Source organism: Rana temporaria, chromosome 6, assembly GCF_905171775.1.
Source record: "Rana temporaria chromosome 6, aRanTem1.1, whole genome shotgun sequence".
In the NCBI taxonomy this organism is placed as follows: domain Eukaryota; kingdom Metazoa; phylum Chordata; class Amphibia; order Anura; family Ranidae; genus Rana; species Rana temporaria.
In genome coordinates, this window is record NC_053494.1 from 123,480,321 (window position 1) to 123,498,331 (window position 18,011).

The window sequence follows — 18,011 nt, forward strand, 5'->3', positions numbered from 1 at the left end:
ATCTTGTAAGTGTTGTTTAATTGTGGCATTTTAATAAATGTTGCAAATTGAGAGCACTATGTATCCTCTATTTATTGTTGCATGAATGTGGAGCCATATCCTATCAGGAATACAGAGTAAAGCCTCGTACACACGACAGGAGAGCTTTTGGCCGGGAAAAGAGGACGTGTGTAAGCTTCCTCACAGTTTTCCCGTCAGGAAAACAGCCGGGAATCCCGGCGGGAAAATAGAGAACCTGCTCTCTATTTTCCCGTTGGGATTCCCGGCATTTTTTTTTTCCCGCCAGATCTACTACTTTCCTATGGGAAACACTGCGAGGCACTGCCGATGGAGCTCAGCATACACACGGCCAGGATTCCCGGCCAAAGCCGGGTTCTCTGCTTTCCCCTCGGTTTTACCGCTGAGAAAACCGAGCGTGTGTACAGGGCTTAATAACGCTGGTGTGGAGGAAAGAGAAAAGCAGTGGGGCAACATATTAGGCTGGGTTCACACCTATGCGAATTGGATGCGGCTTACACCGCATCCAATTCGCAGGACATTCGCACTCTGCATTGGCCAAAAAAGTGTGCATTTTCTAGGCAGTGCGGTCTGGCTCAGGTGAGAATTCAAGCCCATTATTTTCTATGAGAACGCATCTGATTCGCAGATGTGTTCCGTTGTGAACATGAATTCTCTCCCGCTCCTTACTACGCCTCTCCCTGCTCAGCTGATCCGCAGCTACAAAGGAGAGGAACCGCTGATTGGCTGCTTTTTCTCTTTGCAGGGAAAACGGAGTTGGAATTCGCACAGGACTGGTGTGAACCCAGCCTTAGAGAGATCTTTCTTGCGATACCCCTAGGAGGCTACTGATTAGAAAGTGGATACAGAGTAGCTGGTCGGATGTGGAAGAGATGAGACCATAGCTGAAAGAAAGAAAGGAATTGTTTTGAGTCTTTATGACTCATGTATGAGGTGAGCAGGTATAACGACTGGTGAAGGCGTGCACATAATCTGCTGAAGACACGATTTGCACAGTGGTGGATGATATATGAATTGAGAAGTCACAATAATTGAGTAGTCACAATAATTCAACGTAGAAAAGTTTCAGCATATGAACTTTAATGAACACATTATTAAATAGATACATTTTTTTATTTATTTGAATATAATTTGATCTCACAGATCGTGTGTACGGGGCTTAATAGCGCTGCACTTATATTTTTCATTTTATTTTATATGTTGTATGGTGAGGTGAATATACTGGAAGTGTACAGCAACTGTGGAGTACTAATTAGTATACATAATAGTTTATTTATAGCACATAACACTTTAGGTAGGTGGCGCTAATTGTCTTTTATACACGATATATCTGCTGACATTTACTGCTCCATAGAGGACAATACAGTGTCCCGTGTGAAAGGGGCCTTATTGATTAAAAAAACAGTTTCCTCTATTAGCCAAGCTTATTTCCTGCCCTGGGGACCAGACATATTTCCCTGCTCATTATCTTCTTGAGCACTGGTCCCCTCACCTCCCTCATGAGTTCTCTTGTTTCTGGAGCCTGAGAGAGGATCTGTCCACTGGAAGTGAACGTATGTCACATGCACAGCATGGATATCCAGAGCATGTTCAAAGCTTTCTTCAGCAATCACATAATTTTGCTCAACACATGTGTTGCTTCTGTTCTAATGGTGTTGGCAGAGTGCTATTTGGAACAAACATAAAAAAAAGAAGACACCAGATAACAAATGTGCATGTGCAGAGGAAAAGACCTGGCATAGATGCCAATACTTTACATGGCCGTGCTCATTTGCACAGAAATGTGTGCATGCGCATGAACATCCTCGTTTGTGCTAAGGTTTACACTGGCGTGCATTCTCGCACATCTGCTGCCAGAACTGGCATTAAATGCCCTATATAAGGACGGTGGCTGCACTCAGACTCTGCTGAATGATCTTCAGCTACCAGGACCCCTTGCTCCTGTGTTTCCTATATTACTTGGATTACCTCATGGTTACTTTATCGTTGAACTGGATGGACTTGTGTCTTTTTTTAACCTGACTAACTATGTAACTATGTAACCTGTTACCAACCGGCTTGCTTCTGAACTTCCTTGCTGCCGATCCCTGGTTTTGACTTTGGCTTAGAACAAGGAGAAGCACACTGCTCCAGGCAGAATCAGGTGCAAGGTAGATCACAGGTGCAGACCTCAGCTGACCACCGTGGAAGACGAATAAAACAAGAAATTGGTCGCACACTGGAACTCCAACTTATCTTGATAAGAACAAGCAAGCTATCGCTTGTGAAAAACGTCTACCATTGCCTATATTTGTTTGACCCTTTTGACAATAAAGATAACATCAAGATAAGTTGGAGTTCCAGTGTGCGACCAATGTCTTGTTTTATTGGACTCTGGCTTGCTTGAAGTACTCTGCTTCTCTTGTTCTGCTGTGCATGACTGGCTTGCTCTTGACTACTCGTCTGATTGCTCCACTGAATCCCTGTGAAAGATCTCGGCTCTGTTCTTGAACGCGCTCCTGCCTACTCTCTGGCCTGCCTTCCTGTGTATGACTTTGGCTACCATCCTGACTATGCTTCTTCAGTCTGGTCCTGCCAGCCTGATCCTACTTCTTCTATGGTTTCCACTTTGCCTGTGGTTGCTGCCTTGGTCCCACTACATTTCCAGGGGCAGTGGAGGTCCTGCCATCTTCCTGATGACCAGCTGACGGCTGTCCAGTTGACTGCCCAGATAGCAAGGATAACTTGCCCAATTTGTGGCAGTGTTGAATTGTAAGTCTGTTAACTTGCTGCACATTTTAACTGGCAACTTATACACTTGCACAGCACTTGAAGCACAAGTTCTATTTCACACTTTTCCAATTTGTACCAAATTTGCATGTCAAGTCTCTAGCAAGAGCAAAGTTACAGTGGTGATGCTACAGCAAGAGCTCTCCAAGTCTAAAGCATGAAAATTCAGCCACAGTGATGCCTGTGGTGGGCACAAACTAACTGAGCTGGAGTCATGCAATTGTGCAAGTCTAGCAATAGCTTGGCAAATCATTTTCAAACTTGCAGTACAATTGCTTGCTATCTGGGTGTGCTGCAAGCAACTTCCAGCAGATCTACCTAAATGGCACACATGCTTATTTGAGCCTGGCAGTCCCTGTTCTCACCGTCAGGGGTGCTTAGCACTTAGCCGCAATGAAAGCCCCTTGTCTAATCGGCTCCAGACCAGGTACAGTGATCACTGAATATAGCTTTGGGCCCACTATGGAGATCCAATGTTGGTTTTTGCAGCACCCATTTACAATCACAGCCATTTTGCAGAAACGTGTATTGGGAATAGTCTTTTTTTTGGAAACAACTAATTAAATTAGCGCTGCTCCTATCAATTACAATATATACAGTACAGACCAAAAGTTTGGACACACCTTCTCATTCAAAGAGTTTTCTTTATTTTCATGACTATGAAAATTGTAGATTCACACTTAAGGCATCAAAACTATGAATTAACACATGTGGAATTATACATAACAAAAAAGTGTGAAACAAATGAAAATATATTTCATATTCTAGGTTCTTCAAAGTAGCCACCTTTTGCAGCAGACACATCTCTAGAACTGTTAAGAGGAGACTGTGTGAATCAGGCCTTCATGGTAGAATATCTGCTAGGAAACCACTGCTAAAGAAAGGCAGCAAGCAGAAGAGACTTGTTTGGGCTAAAGAACACAAGGAATGGACATTAGACCAGTGGAAATCTGTGCTTTGGTCTGATGAGTCCAAACTTGAGATCTTTGGTTCCAACCCCCGTGTCTTTGTGCGACGCAGAAAAGGTGAACAGATGGACTCTACATACCTGGTTCCCACCGTGAAGCATGGAGGAGGAGGTGTGATGGTGTGGGGGTGCTTTGCTGGTGACACTGTTGGGGATTTAATCAAAATTGAAGGCATACTGAACCAGCATCTTGCAGCGGCATGCTATTCCATCCGGTTTGCGTTTAGTTGGACCATCATTTATTTTTCAACAGGACAATGACCCCAAACACACCTCCAGGCTGTGTAAGGGCTATTTGACCAAGAAGGAGAGTGATGGGGTGCCAGGTGACTACCTCCTGAAGCTCATCAAGAGAATGCCAAGAGTGTGCCAAGCAGTAATCAAAGCAAAAGGTGGCTACTTTGAAGAACCTAGAATATGAAATATATGTTCAGTTGTTTCACACTTTTTTGTTATGTATAATTCCACATGTGTTAATTCATAGTTTTGATGCCTTCAGTGTGAATCTACAATTTTCATAGTCATGAAAATAAAGAAAACTCTTTGAATGAGAAGGTGTGTCCAAACTTTTGGTCTGTACTGTATATATATATATATTTATTGTTTGGACATATCACCATAGCGCGGGTTTGTTAAATTTTTCTTTATAATAGTCTCTTTGTGTCTCTTTGTGTCTCTTTGTGTCCACTGAAAGTGTCAACTCCACCAATAGGATATGTCCATATCATGCAGTCAGTAATATGAACATGTGAAGTGGGACTCCAGGAAGTAAACAAAAGAAGGGAGATGGGTTTTCACATGACAGGTTGAGTAAAATAGCCATTTTGATATATTTTTTTTTTTTTTTATACCAATGATAGAGGGAGGTGGGGCTGCTAATATCTGGGAATTGGGCTTTAATTTTATAAGTCACAAATAAGGAAAACTATACATGGTTTAATGCTTACTCGGCATCCAGTACCACAACAGTTCTCTTACTGGATTTAGAAATAGTGTCCAGAGGTAGCCAGAAGAGGTAAACCAGTAAGGAAGATGTTAGAATTTGGAAATAATGCAGCTTATTGCTGGTGCTCTAGTGCCGTTATCGTGAATAGAGCCTGCAAATTATAATGTACAGACATTATTGTAAATAAAATATTCTCATAAGTATCTCCTGAACTTACAGATCATACTCTAGTTTTACTAAAATACTGATATAACATACAAAACTGCTACACAGACCATTTGGCAATATAAGGTATTTAAAACAAATTTTATATTCTGCTGACATGATTTCCCCAAACTGCCAAAAATTCAAATATTTGTCTCTGCAGTAACAACACACACACAGTTTGTAGGGGGCATTTCCTTGAATTCTTATCACATGTTATGATGCTTTTCCTAGAAATATCCGAGTCCGAGAACACATTACAGGCCTGCTCAGCAATGCTCGGCACTTGGTGCTTCTTTAGAAAACTTCCTGCAAGGATGTTGTACAATATGTCTAAAAGGATGCTTGGGGAATACATGTTTTCTTTTATGACACTGGAATTGAACATGTGTTTACAGTAAGAAAACTGACGTTGTTTCAGAAACTATTCTGGCATAGCCTAATATAAAACCTAACTCCAGCATACTTTTTTGAGCCCCAAATCCCCCCATATTGTGACATCATCCACCCTCCTCTCTATCTAAGCCAATTATTAATTTATAAAAACACAAGGTGAATGTGAAATGGCTGAGCAGCGCTCATCCCAACTCGATTTTGTCCCCGTACCGCTGCCACAACATAGCCCTATATACTGTATGTAGATGATGCTACATACAGTACAGCTTATAGAGAACTGGCAGCAGCACATGTATTAGTAAAAGTAATAGTTATTTTGGATCAGCTTAGTTCAAATGAACTATTGGAAGTTAAATTAAGTTAAAAGAAAATAAACCATAAGCCTTAAAAGTTCATCTTCAGTGATCCATAAAGCTAAAGCAGCACTCTTGAGTGTATTACTCCCAAAAATTGACACAGTTTAGGATGGTACACTCTGTGACAAGTGAGTTCAACTGGAACATGCTCTGCTGAATGTTCATTGGAGGCTTATTGGATATGTCTATCTTGGCAAGGCTATATAATACAGTGAGGGTAGCCGACCTGCACATGCTCAGTTTAGTCTCTCACTGTATTATATGGCCTTGCCAAGATAGACAGTGCAGGGGGGGAAATATCTGTCCATATACTCCACCAATTCCACCGAGATATACATATGTCAAAGAGCTTTTTTACACAATGCAGAGGATTAACCCCTTCAAGTTCCACATCATGAGCCAATGAGATTGGCGCCGTTACTAGAGTTTGAACGAACAGCTTTATTGAAGGAATGGAAATCAACTATAGAAAAAAGGAAATATTGTTGCGCAGACCCAACGTGTGATACAAACATATATTATCAGCCGCGTCTTAAGTGTGCCATACAGCACAAACAAACATAGTAAAAAAAGGGAAGTCGCGCTAATTAAATTAATAAAATAAAATAAAACACCAGTGATAGTGAAAATAAACAGTACGTGGAAATAGACAATTCTATATATAGTGATAATCACCCTCAATGGGGTAGGTGTATATTATAAATAACTCTAAATGGCATAAATGTCTCTTCAGTTTAGTATGGGCAAATTGACAGTCCAGACAGGCCAAGCGATTTATAAAGCAGTCCACAGGTGTAGTGATGAAAAGAAATCCTTAGGTAACAGTGATAACGACCACTCTGTGTTCAGAACAAACGGAAGACCTCCACCACAAATAATACTGACTCTTACCAGAATTCAGTATACAATAGGCATAGAGACAAATCCAGCAGCAGCCCACAAGATTATCTTCAACCAGCGATATCCATACATCAGTAATCACCATTGAAATCCAGACTCTCCTCTGCTGCCGATTCCAAAGATGTCTCCTCACTATCTTAGTGAGGAGACATCTTTGTGGTGGAGGTCTTCCGTTTGTTCTGAACACAGAGTGGTCGTTATCACTGTTACCTAAGGATTTCTTTTCATCACTACACCTGTGGACTGCTTTATAAATCGCTTGGCCTGTCTGGACTGTCAATTTGCCCATACTAAACTGAAGAGACATTTATGCCATTTAGAGTTATTTATAATATACACCTACCCCATTGAGGGTGATTATCACTATATATAGAATTGTCTATTTCCACGTACTGTTTATTTTCACTATCACTGGTGTTTTATTTTATTTTATTAATTTAATTAGCGCGACTTCCCTTTTTTTACAATGGAAATCAACTGTTCAGGTGACCTGACAGAGATATCGAGAAATAGAGATTGGACTTTTTTGGTCCCCATCCAAAGTTCCGAAAGGGAGGAAGCTTTCTACTCCTTCCTCCTCTCTTATTCAATCGTGACTTCTCTCTTTTCTTTCTTTTCCCCTGCCATCCCTCGTCTCCCTTTTCCTAAGTTCCAGTACCCTTCTCTTCCCCGCCCTTAGGCTCCATGCACACTGGACATTAAAATAACTTTATAAAAACGCCAGTAGCTTTACAGTGAGTCTTTCAATGTTTTTTTTACCAAAGCATTTATTAGCAGCTTTTAGGGGTTTTTTTTTGCGTTTTTTCCGCATTAGCGCTTTTTACTTTATTTTAATGGATCAAAAACGTTAAAAATTGCTGGTGATGCTGGTATGTGCGTTTAACATTTTTAAGCGCTTTATGTGGTTAGAAAAACAGCTCCTGAATGCGATTTTAGGGCGTTCATACAATAGCCCATAAATTCCACTGCTGATAAACATCCAGGGACCTGTGCAAGGGAAGATTATTTATGTAAAGGAAAAACACTGGCAAGAAACATTTAAAATGGTATTTTTTTTCATTTAAGTTGGTGACAGAGTCTCTTAAAGGCAAAAACATTTGAACATTTACTTGCTCAGCTTGGTTTTGTAAAGTCCATGTTAGGTACATACTAAAAACACAGATAATGGCGCCATGAAATGTAGTTTGCAGTGTCCTATATAATTTGTGGTACATGCAGTGTGGACTGAGACTATAACAAGAGCATAAGGATATGAGTCAAGTACTGTGTACGCAACACTTTAAGGACAAACAAAACAGTAAGATAGTAGACTATGTTTTTCTGTCTGTGCTACCAAAGACACAATTTATATTTAGAAAAACTATCTTTTTTTACCCTGACCATGCCTGCTAAACAAGCAGACTTTCTTAACCACAGTCATTAACTGTGTCCCATGCTTGGGGAAAATAGTACTTCAAAAGTCCTGTTATAATAACCTACTGGTTAAACTTGAAGGTTTGTTTATTTTGCTTCTTGGATGGAGGAAAAGGTATTAAAAGAGACCTTGTTTACAGTGGGATAGGAGAAGTAAAGCCTGTTGCACGCTACTAGTTTTTCTTTATCGTACATCACGGGACACAGAGCAGGCCATAATAATGACTATCTGGGTTATACGCCACCTGTAGGTGAATGGACACTGGCAAAACAATAGTTCCCCCTATATAACTCTTCCCATACAGGAAGTACCTACATATGTAAATAGTAAAATACTATGTAAATAGCAAATATGGCTGCCACATGTACATATACAATTACACATACATACAAGAAACAAAAAGATAAAACATTAACACACATCGATAAAATTATTTTACATCAAGCTGAGCTCTGTTACATGTACAACAAGCATTGCATTCAATATACTGTATATTCCCTATGAGACTGGGATATAGATGTGGTAATTCAATCCTGTGCTAATTTCAGGGCATATTCAGAAATTTGGCAGCTGTCCTGTGAAGATACTGTTCCTCTGTTTCCAGATTGTATATGGCTACTACATAATTGTATTATTTTTGAAAGTTTTTATTGGCACCTCCAATAACATTGCAGTTTTTGAATTGCAACTGCAATATGGGAAACCAATTATTTGGTCTATCTGGAACAATTTTTGTTACTTTGATTTACTTATTTTATAGCTAACACATTCTTCTAAATGGCAATGTAATATGCTTCAACTTTGAATTTGTGATTGTAATAATCTCATGTGAAAATTGAAATGTATCTACTGCCCAAACTTTTTTGTTAGATTTATTGTTGTCTCTATGCCTGCTGCAAGATCTACCTGCTAAATATATTTTGGACCCTTGTCACCACAATAGAAAGTGATGGGAATTGAAATTGCACAGTTGTGACTGGAACAGGAGGTGATGGTAAATAGGAAAATGTGCCAATACGGATACCTGTTTTGATGACAACTATCTAAGAAGGAATTTGCCATGACTTTTGGAGAGATGTTATTCCCACAGACAGGAAGTAGAAAAAAATCTTTCCAAAGGGACAAAAGGTTGATGAGGATTTAAAATATTCCCTACTCTATGCAAAAATAAAAAAGAGAAGCTGCCTATTTATGTGGGATTTCTCTTATTTCGACTTTTTAACAGGGAGCTTGCAGGCTACTCAGCTTTAATCTATTTTAATAATATAATTAACCTATCCAGTATCTTTACCCCCAAGTATTATTCTAAGTTTCTATAAATGCAAGTAAACAAATGTTATTCCATCAAGGAAATAAGTGTTTTATTGAACAAAACAATGTTGGCTGTGTATTCTGAGTTATCAAATTCACATCGGAATTTCCGACGGAATTCCATCGGAGGAAAAGAGAACATGTTCTCTATGTAATCTCCAATGGAATTTATCGGAATTTCTGATGGAATTTCTCAGATGGGGCATGCACATGGTCGAAATTTCCGATGGAAAAAGTCCATCTGACTTTTTCCATCGGAAATTCCGATCGAGTGTATGAGGCCTTAGACTCTTGTGTTTTGATTATTACCAGCACAGCACTGAATTGAAGTTCACATTCAGGCATGTCTACCTGGACCCTACAACTTATGGAAAGAAAACATTCATAAATATAATTTCTAACAAATAATCTACTGGTTGATTTTATCATTGTACACCAACTTTTTTCAGCATACTGTATTAGGGTGCCCATTAAAAAACAAAAACAATGTTTTCTTCCTTGGCCAATAAATATATGAACAATTATAAGGTGGAAGACAAGAGGCATGTTGGCAAATTCTTAAGCTAGAACACATATACTGCTGTAAGTAATGCTTTTAACTACTGCTTAGTTCTGGCCAATATTCTTACCAGGTCATCCAGCTTGCATTGCTCATAGAACACTTGTTTAATAGTGCTGGCTTTGTTTGACAATTTTGAAATAGTAATGGTTTAAATATTCAACTGACAGCAAAATATATCCTGTCCAAAAACATTTTGTCCAGTTCTTTATTAAATTAGTAAGTGACTTTACAGTTTTTGCATAATAAATGATAAAGCATAGTCTGATTCTGAGTATGCAACCAACATTGACTAATGAAGCACATTATTTGTTCTTGTTTTTTTGTGTGCAAATAATACATATATACAATATTAGAATAGCCAATCTATATCAAAAATATAATATCAAAATATATCTATTTTGACTTCTCTGCTCCTATCAGTGTCCTTTTACAGCATAACTGCTGTCTATCCTTATTTTTGAAGGACTGTGCCTTCCTTTCTGCCCCCACACTTCTTGCCCCTCCAAATAAGTGGGAGTAGATTCTATGGGGTTGATTTACTAAAGGAAAATTGGGTTCTGACTTTGCAGGGGGTGGTTCCACTTTGCAAGGGAATTTTTCCAAGAGCTTACTGAATGTGGTGAAGTTTCACTTTACAAAGAATGCCGAATCAACTCATTTACTAAGCTTTAGGGGAAATTCCATTGGAAAGTTAGCAGCGGATTTGCCTTTATTAAATTACCCCTATGTGGCATGTTTTGGAGTGGGAACAAATACCTACGAGCATTGAATGCACTGTTGGTTTAGTGATGTGTCAAAGCGTTTACTAGGAACCCTCACTCTGGTCATCTTAATATTTTTGAGACCAGGCTTGCATCAATGTGCTCCATTTGTTGAAGAAATATAGGAGCGCAGGAACATAACATTATTCTAGATACCAGGGGAATACCAGCACAAAAAACTGCAGATGGCAGGTGGATGTGGATGCACAGACTGCTAGATGCCAGGGATAAGGACACAAAAAACACTAACCACCAGGATTTGTGTAGTATGTCAGTTATAAGGCAGTGAGAGTGGGGAATTCTCTTGCAGCCAATGGAAACATAACAGGAATTTTCTAAGCCATGTCTCCATGTCAGAACCCACAGAACAGAAGAGACTGCCAATACAATCTTAAACTACAGAAATACAGTAAAGACACAGTTATAGTTTTGGTATATTATACTGTCATTAATTTTGGTTTGTTAGTAATTTTACTATGTTGTGTTTTTACATGGGTATTAAGCAATTTTTTTATGGCCAATTAATCATATATGGTAGTTGAACTGTTTGTAAATGGTATTAAAAGAGTTATCTTAAATGTGATTTTGTGGTTTATTCTACCCAAAAAGCATTTTGTTTTCTGTACTGGTTGGTGAATTAGCACAATATATAAGAAAATGATAACATGGCCAGCTTCCTTAAAATGGATATAAACCTGTTTTTTTTTTTTTTTTTTTTTTTTATGAAGGCTTCTACCTTGTACAGTAGAGGATGTCAAATCATCTATGCCTAGTCTTGCCACGAAGAGTTAATTCATCTCTGAACAATCCTCTTGTCAATTTTTAGTAAGATAAAAAACTGCACACAGATAAGTTTGCGTAGCCACATCCCCCACTTCTATGACTGACATTTAATTTCTTTATCTCATGAACGAGCAGAGAGCAGAGAGCAGAGAGAGTGTAAACCCCAGAGGTAGGTACAGCAGGGATCAAGGTGATTGGGGATAGTGTCTATGTTACTTTTTTTTTCATAAAGATGAACTAACCTTTTAAATTAGCATAGTGAGCATCTCTGTTCATACACTTTTTTTTTTAAAACCACTGTTTTGGAACACTGCTAGAAATATCTATTTTGGTTTGAACGTAGTCTTATAGCATTACTATATACATATACAATCTAATAGCCTGGTTGAATAAGGCAAAGAAAATTAGTGCAGGTAAAGTGCAGTAACTGATAGCAAATAACTTTTTAAAACAGATTTTATTTTGGCAAACCAATATCTAAAATGGGTTGCTGAATATTACCTTCTTATTATCTTTGCACTGTGTACTGCTTTACTGAATAAGCCAATATTTGCACCGAAACAACAATTTAAATACCTACGTTTAAAAAGATAAAAGGTTGAAATATCTGACATAATGTCTGTGCAAACAGCTAATTAAAGACAGACTACTAATATAAAGGTGGTTGGGTAAAGAATACAAAGTTCAAAGTGATGTCACTGCACATTTTCTAAATTATTGTGTTTGCTTAATGCTATAAGGTAATCTGGTTCAGACTCTTTTTTTTTATTAAAAACCTTACTCTAAGCCAATTGTTTTTATTGGATAGACTATCTGTCCCTTGATGACCCCGTTGGGGAGATATTCCATTACTGTGTGTCCCTGTGACACCCAGACAAGAAATGGGGGAGCAGCTGTCACCAGGACTAAAAGACACAGGTTGCAATAAAAATTAGTTTTAACATTTTCTTACTATGCTAAAAATGTGTTTTGTTTTGTCTATGCCCTTATGACAGAGTGTTTCCTTCTTGCCTAAAGTCTTCCCTGAAAGACATAAAAAGGCTGCCATTACTCAGTATGCAAATGCTAGCTGCCTGGTTGCCATGCTGACCTTCTCGACCCAGTGCTTTTGTATGTATGTTGTTCTGGGTCAATGACTTAGAAAATATTGAATTAGAAAGGCAGAGAAGGTTTTCTTTCACAGCTTCCAGACACGATCTGTAAACAGGCATTCCTTTCAATAATGCCCCATGCTGGGAGATGTTGATTTACATTCAATTTGTACCAGCTAGCAGGTGGCACTGTACGTAGCTTCTAGCTGTCAGACTGCACTATCATTGACACTGGACTAGGACTGGGAACCAATCAGCGTGATTCTTGGTCATGTGATTACTATATCAGTAAGACATAGTAAGCACATTCAGGATGAAGGTTCATTTACAAAATAAACCCAGAACCTGCCGATGCCACTGCAGCCTGAAGATGCCAGTGAGCCACTAAAGTTGGGTACACACTTTAAGAAAATCGGGCGAACAATCTTCCGGTTTGCCTCTATGTTTCGCAGCAAGTCGAAACCAAGGATTAAACAAACGTATAAAAATTCTTGTAGGACACTGGCTTTTTTTAAAATTGTTTCTGATCATGCACAGTCTTTTGGATCAGATTGTTCTCGTAGAATAACATCTGAAAACTACACATTAAACAAAAATCGTTAGTTCTGTTCATGTATGATATTTTTTGGGGAGTTTGTTCCTTCGTAAATTTTTGTTTGGACCAGATGTCGAAAGTGGACACACTATATAAAAATCGAACAATTTTGCCTCAAACTGAATTTTTCTTCTAATTTTCTTATAGTGTGTATCCTACTTAAAGTAAGTAACTGTAAAGCCTTAAAAGGTTACTAAACCCTTGTTTATTTGTTTTTTAAATAACAAAGATATCATACTTACCTCCACTTTGCAGTTTGTTTTGCATGGAGTGGCCCCAAACCTCGTCTTTTGAGTTCCAACGGCGGCGCTCGCAGCTCCTTCTGGCGTCTGGAAACCCCCCAGGAGAAGAGCTCTATCAGGGTGTTACCGTGCGGGCATACTCCAGAGTCCAGAATACAGAATACCAGGCTCTACCCCGGCGCCTGCATCATTGGATTTGATTGACGTCAATATGACCCTAAATGTCTCCTCTTTAAAAGGAAAAGATACATTTTCTTTATACTTCTACCCTAGATCAGAAGGGACGTCATGATGTTGCTATGGTCCTCCAAGACCAAAGAGGCGATGGTAACCTGTACGGCCAGCCATGTGAACTGTCGGATCATTTTTCAGGTGTACTGGTAACAACACTGGTAGTAACAGCGGTGAGAGGGGTAGGTGACAACTCCCACTGCCTCTGAAAGCCATCCAGCAGCTAATTAGCCACTCAGAGAACTTTCAAAAGTAAATCGCTGGCTAAAAAAATAAATACCAGGGTTATGGCTGATGCTGCAAGCCGCAACGAATATATACGTATTGCGGTCGGGCAAGTGAACAACCCAACCCAATAATTTGGGTTGGTTATAGTCAAGCTAATTAATCCCTAACCACATTACAGCTTTGAAGTGGTTTACTGGGGTTTTAGCTGGAGCTATCAGCCATAACCCTGGTATTTGTTTTTTCATCTGGTGGCTGGCTTTCTTATGAGCTGCTCAAGAGCCGCTTTCAGAAGCAGTGGGAATTGTCCGCTCCGCCCCTCCGTTTTACGTAAAAATTATCTATTATGTAAACGGATGTTTACATTCCTTGCAATAGGAATAAAAGTGATAAAAAAATAAATAAAGGGACAGTGAAAAAAAAAAAAGTAAAATAAATAATAATAATAATAAAAATAAAAAAAGTAAAGCACCCCCATCCCTCTATGCTCGCACACAGAAGCGAATGCATACGTAAGTCGGGCTCGCATATGTAAACAGTGTTTGCACCACACATGTAAAGTATAGCTGTGAAAGTTAGAGCGAGAGCAGTAATTCTAGCGCTAGACCTCCTCTGTATCTCTAAACAGTGTTGAAGGCCCGCTTATGGAGATTTTTAAGTACCGTAGTTTGTCTCAATTTCAAAGTGTGACATATTAGATACCTATTTAGTCAGTGTAACATCATCTTTCACATTTTACAGAAAAATTAGGGTATATATACTATTTTACATTTTGTTTAATAAAGTTTATTCTTTAAAAAAAAAAAATGCTTTCCAATTGAAAAACCGCTAAGCAAATACTGTGTGACATAAAAAATTGAAACAATTGCCATTTTATTCTCTAGGGTCTCTGCTAAAAAATTTTTTTATAATGTTTGAGGCTTATAAGTCATTTTCTAGCAAAAAAAAATAGAATTTAAACGTGTAAACAGAAAGCCTGGTCTTAAAACGGCTAATGATGCTAAAATTGACCCTGGGCATCTAGACCTCAGTAACCTCTGGTAATGAAAGATTTAAGCAACAAATGCCGCATGCAGACAGGTTGACATCACTTACACCTACTGAGTTGTTCTCATTTCCTGTCTCCTCTTGGCTTGATTTTTAAATAAAAAAAGTGAAGTAAAGAAGGGAATAAGAGGGCAGTCTAGCAAAGCATACATAAGTATAGTTCTGTATGTAAAAACATATATGCATGGAATGTAAAAACACATAGTAGAAAAATATAAGTGCCAACAGATCCTTCAGCAGTCTTCTCTAATTCTGACGTTCTTTTAACAGGGGTGTGAAAATGATATATTCATGCAAAAGAAAAAGAGTTCTCTGTGCTGTGCTCCTCTTCTCAGCATCCCTGTTCTGTGCCTGACCTATTTTTTGACTTGATGGGAGTCAAAAAAACTAAGTGGCTGTGCAAACCTACTTAATGGTCTGCTCTGTGTTACTAAGCATTAAGCATTACGCCTAAATAACTGATAATAATATTTGCATTTATCTATTGCAGTAAAATAAACAGTAAAAAAATCCTAAAAACACACAGACAAAAAAAAAAAATTCTCAGATTATTTCTACTTAATAAAATAAAAATTATTTCCAACTCTAATAATATTACATAACTTTGAGTTATTCTTATAGCTTAAAAGTATATTCTTCTTATACGGAGTTTGCCATTAATAATAAAAAAAATGAACTTACCTAAGCAGCTGCTGTGAGTGTAGACAATATGATGTTATGCACAGATGTGCAGCAGACTGAAATACTGTGATTCATGTGTTCTTGCAAGAGAGCAGCTCATTCTCCCTCCCTCGAAGGAGTGTCATTTCCAGTTTTCAGATTGAGGATGTGACTTGTGACTTGTCACATCGGATCTAACAGAGTTTGGAGCTAAGATGGTCAGTGCTTGCTGTGCTTTAGCAGTGAACACTTGCACACAGAGTTTGTCTTCTGGCCAGGCAAAGATGACTGGTCTACAGAGACCTTTTGAAAACAAATTACTACGGTCCACCACACCCTGTGTAGACACAGAGGCTTGTTTAGGGTTGCTATGCGGAAAGATTTGGAATGTTCTGTCCCAAACTATTACGCTGTCCGTAGATGGGTTGGGAGACATCTGCACTGAAGTCTAATGTGCCTGGATATGCGTGATGGAGTGAAGGGTTGCAAGTAGGGCTGTGGAAATTAACTAATAATTCATCGATTAATCTTTAATTTTTATGATCGATCAACATTTTTTTGATCGATCAAAATTCTTTTGATTGGTACTCACCTCTCCACCGGCTCCCGGGTCTTTAGGGAGTTCCGTTGACGTCACGGACACCGGCAGGGCTTGCCGTGTCCATCTGAAGGGCTCCTTTGCTCTGCCTTCATATCTGCATGCCGACAGGACCTTACTATCTGCCACACGCAAGGGCTGTTACACTTCCCTCTATCAACCTGGGATTCTACAACCATCCACTGGGAGTTGTGATAGTTCCCTTCCCGGGACATCTACATGCTGACGGACTGATGTTAACACCTGCTCATCTGGATTCAGCAGTGGCATTGTTGTACCCATTTTTATACCAGTATCATACTTAGCTACATGTTTTAATGTCTGCTTTTGCTACCGTTTGGTATTACTCACACCATTTTTACAGTTTATGTAGCTATATCGATTTTATCTCCAGTGCAATATTTATTTTGTTACCTACTTGAAGACTATAAAAGTTTTAATGCTATTCCCATCGAGCGCTGCCTTTGTGTGTTTTTAGTATCCTGCTATCCATTTTTCCAGTGGTTGGTAGCTGCACTGGGAATTAGCCTGCAAGGAGATCAGCTAAAAGTAGTTGGATCTGTATGTACGTTATAATTAATCGAAATTAGTCGATTAATCGATTAAAAAAAAAAATCGATTAATCGAACACAAAAATTGTAATCAGTAACAGCCCTAGTTGCAGGTATTGTTAATGATTTCCATCACTCTTTACATTGAGAAGAGGGAAAGATCAAGTGGGTCATGCAGAGATTTCCAAGTTCTCAAATTGCTAAATGTATGTGAGTCCTACCTAGTAATTCTGGCACTAAACTTTCCACATATCACTCCAGGTGAGCTTAGGCTCCACACAGGGCAGCCTTCACAAATTTTGGGGCCACTTACACAGCTTTAGGCAGGGGCCCCCTGGAGCAGAGAACGGGGTGGGCCCTCCTCTCACCTGCCGCGAGATGATAAGCGGGGGGGGGGGGGGGGGGGTTGTGGTGACGAAAGTGTCATCTCTTATCTTCTCTCTCTTGCCACGAGATGATAAGCAGGGGGGGGGGGGTCAACTCAAGTCTTCTCTTCTCTCCTGCCGCGAGTCGCTAAAGTCAGATGAAAAAAAAAACACATGGGGCCCCTGCTGCGAGTTGCTAAAGGGGGGGTCAGACAATAAAGAAAATGGGGGGGCACCGGGCCCCTAGGGAGCATCGGGTCCCTTACAGGTGTAATGCCTGTACCCCCCTGATGGCGGCCCTGGCTCCACACTCCATCACATATCAGGTATTGGATTGACTTGTTTAACCACTTCTATACCATACTTTCAGCTTTCAGCACTGTCACACTTTGAATGAGAATTGTGCTGTCATGCGACGTTGTACCCAAATGAATTTTGATCATTTTTTCCCCCACAAATAGAGCTTTCTTTTGGTGGTATCTGATCACCTCTGCATTTTTCTTTTGCGCTATAAACATAAAAAGAGCGACAATTTTGAAAAAATTATATTTATTACTTTTTGCTTTAATAAATATCTCTATTCTTTTTTAAAAAAACTTTTTTTTTCCTCAGTTTAGGCCAATATGTATTCTTCTACATATTTTTGGTAAAAAAATTGCAATAAGCGTATATTGATTGGATTGCGCAAAAGTTATAGCATCTACAAAATAGGGGATAGAATTATGAAATTGTTATTATTTTATTTTTTTACTAGTAATGACGGCGATCTGCGATTTTTGTTAGGACTGCGATATTACAGCAGACAAATCTGACTATTTTGACACATTTATATAGCGAACAGTGCTATAAATATGCACTGATCACTATATAAATGTGACTGGCAGGGAAGGGGTTAACTCTAGGGGGTGATCAAGGGGTTAAATGTGTTTCCTAGGGAGTGATTCTAACTGTGGGGGGAGGAGACTGACTGGGGGAGGTGACCGATCGGTGTCCCTATGTACAAGGGACACACCATTGGT

General features: G+C 39.1%; 1 protein-coding gene across 1 annotated transcript in view; it reads right to left on the bottom strand.

Moving 5' to 3' along the window:
- Positions 1-15,896, bottom strand: part of GPR1 (G protein-coupled receptor 1) — a 55,779-nt gene extending 39,883 nt beyond the window's left edge. The window contains exon 1 of the mRNA XM_040357299.1: positions 15,500-15,896. The gene's annotated coding sequence lies outside the window, so the exon portion shown is untranslated. The remainder of the gene's footprint in view (positions 1-15,499) is intronic.
- Between the last annotated feature and the right edge of the window lie 2,115 nt (positions 15,897-18,011).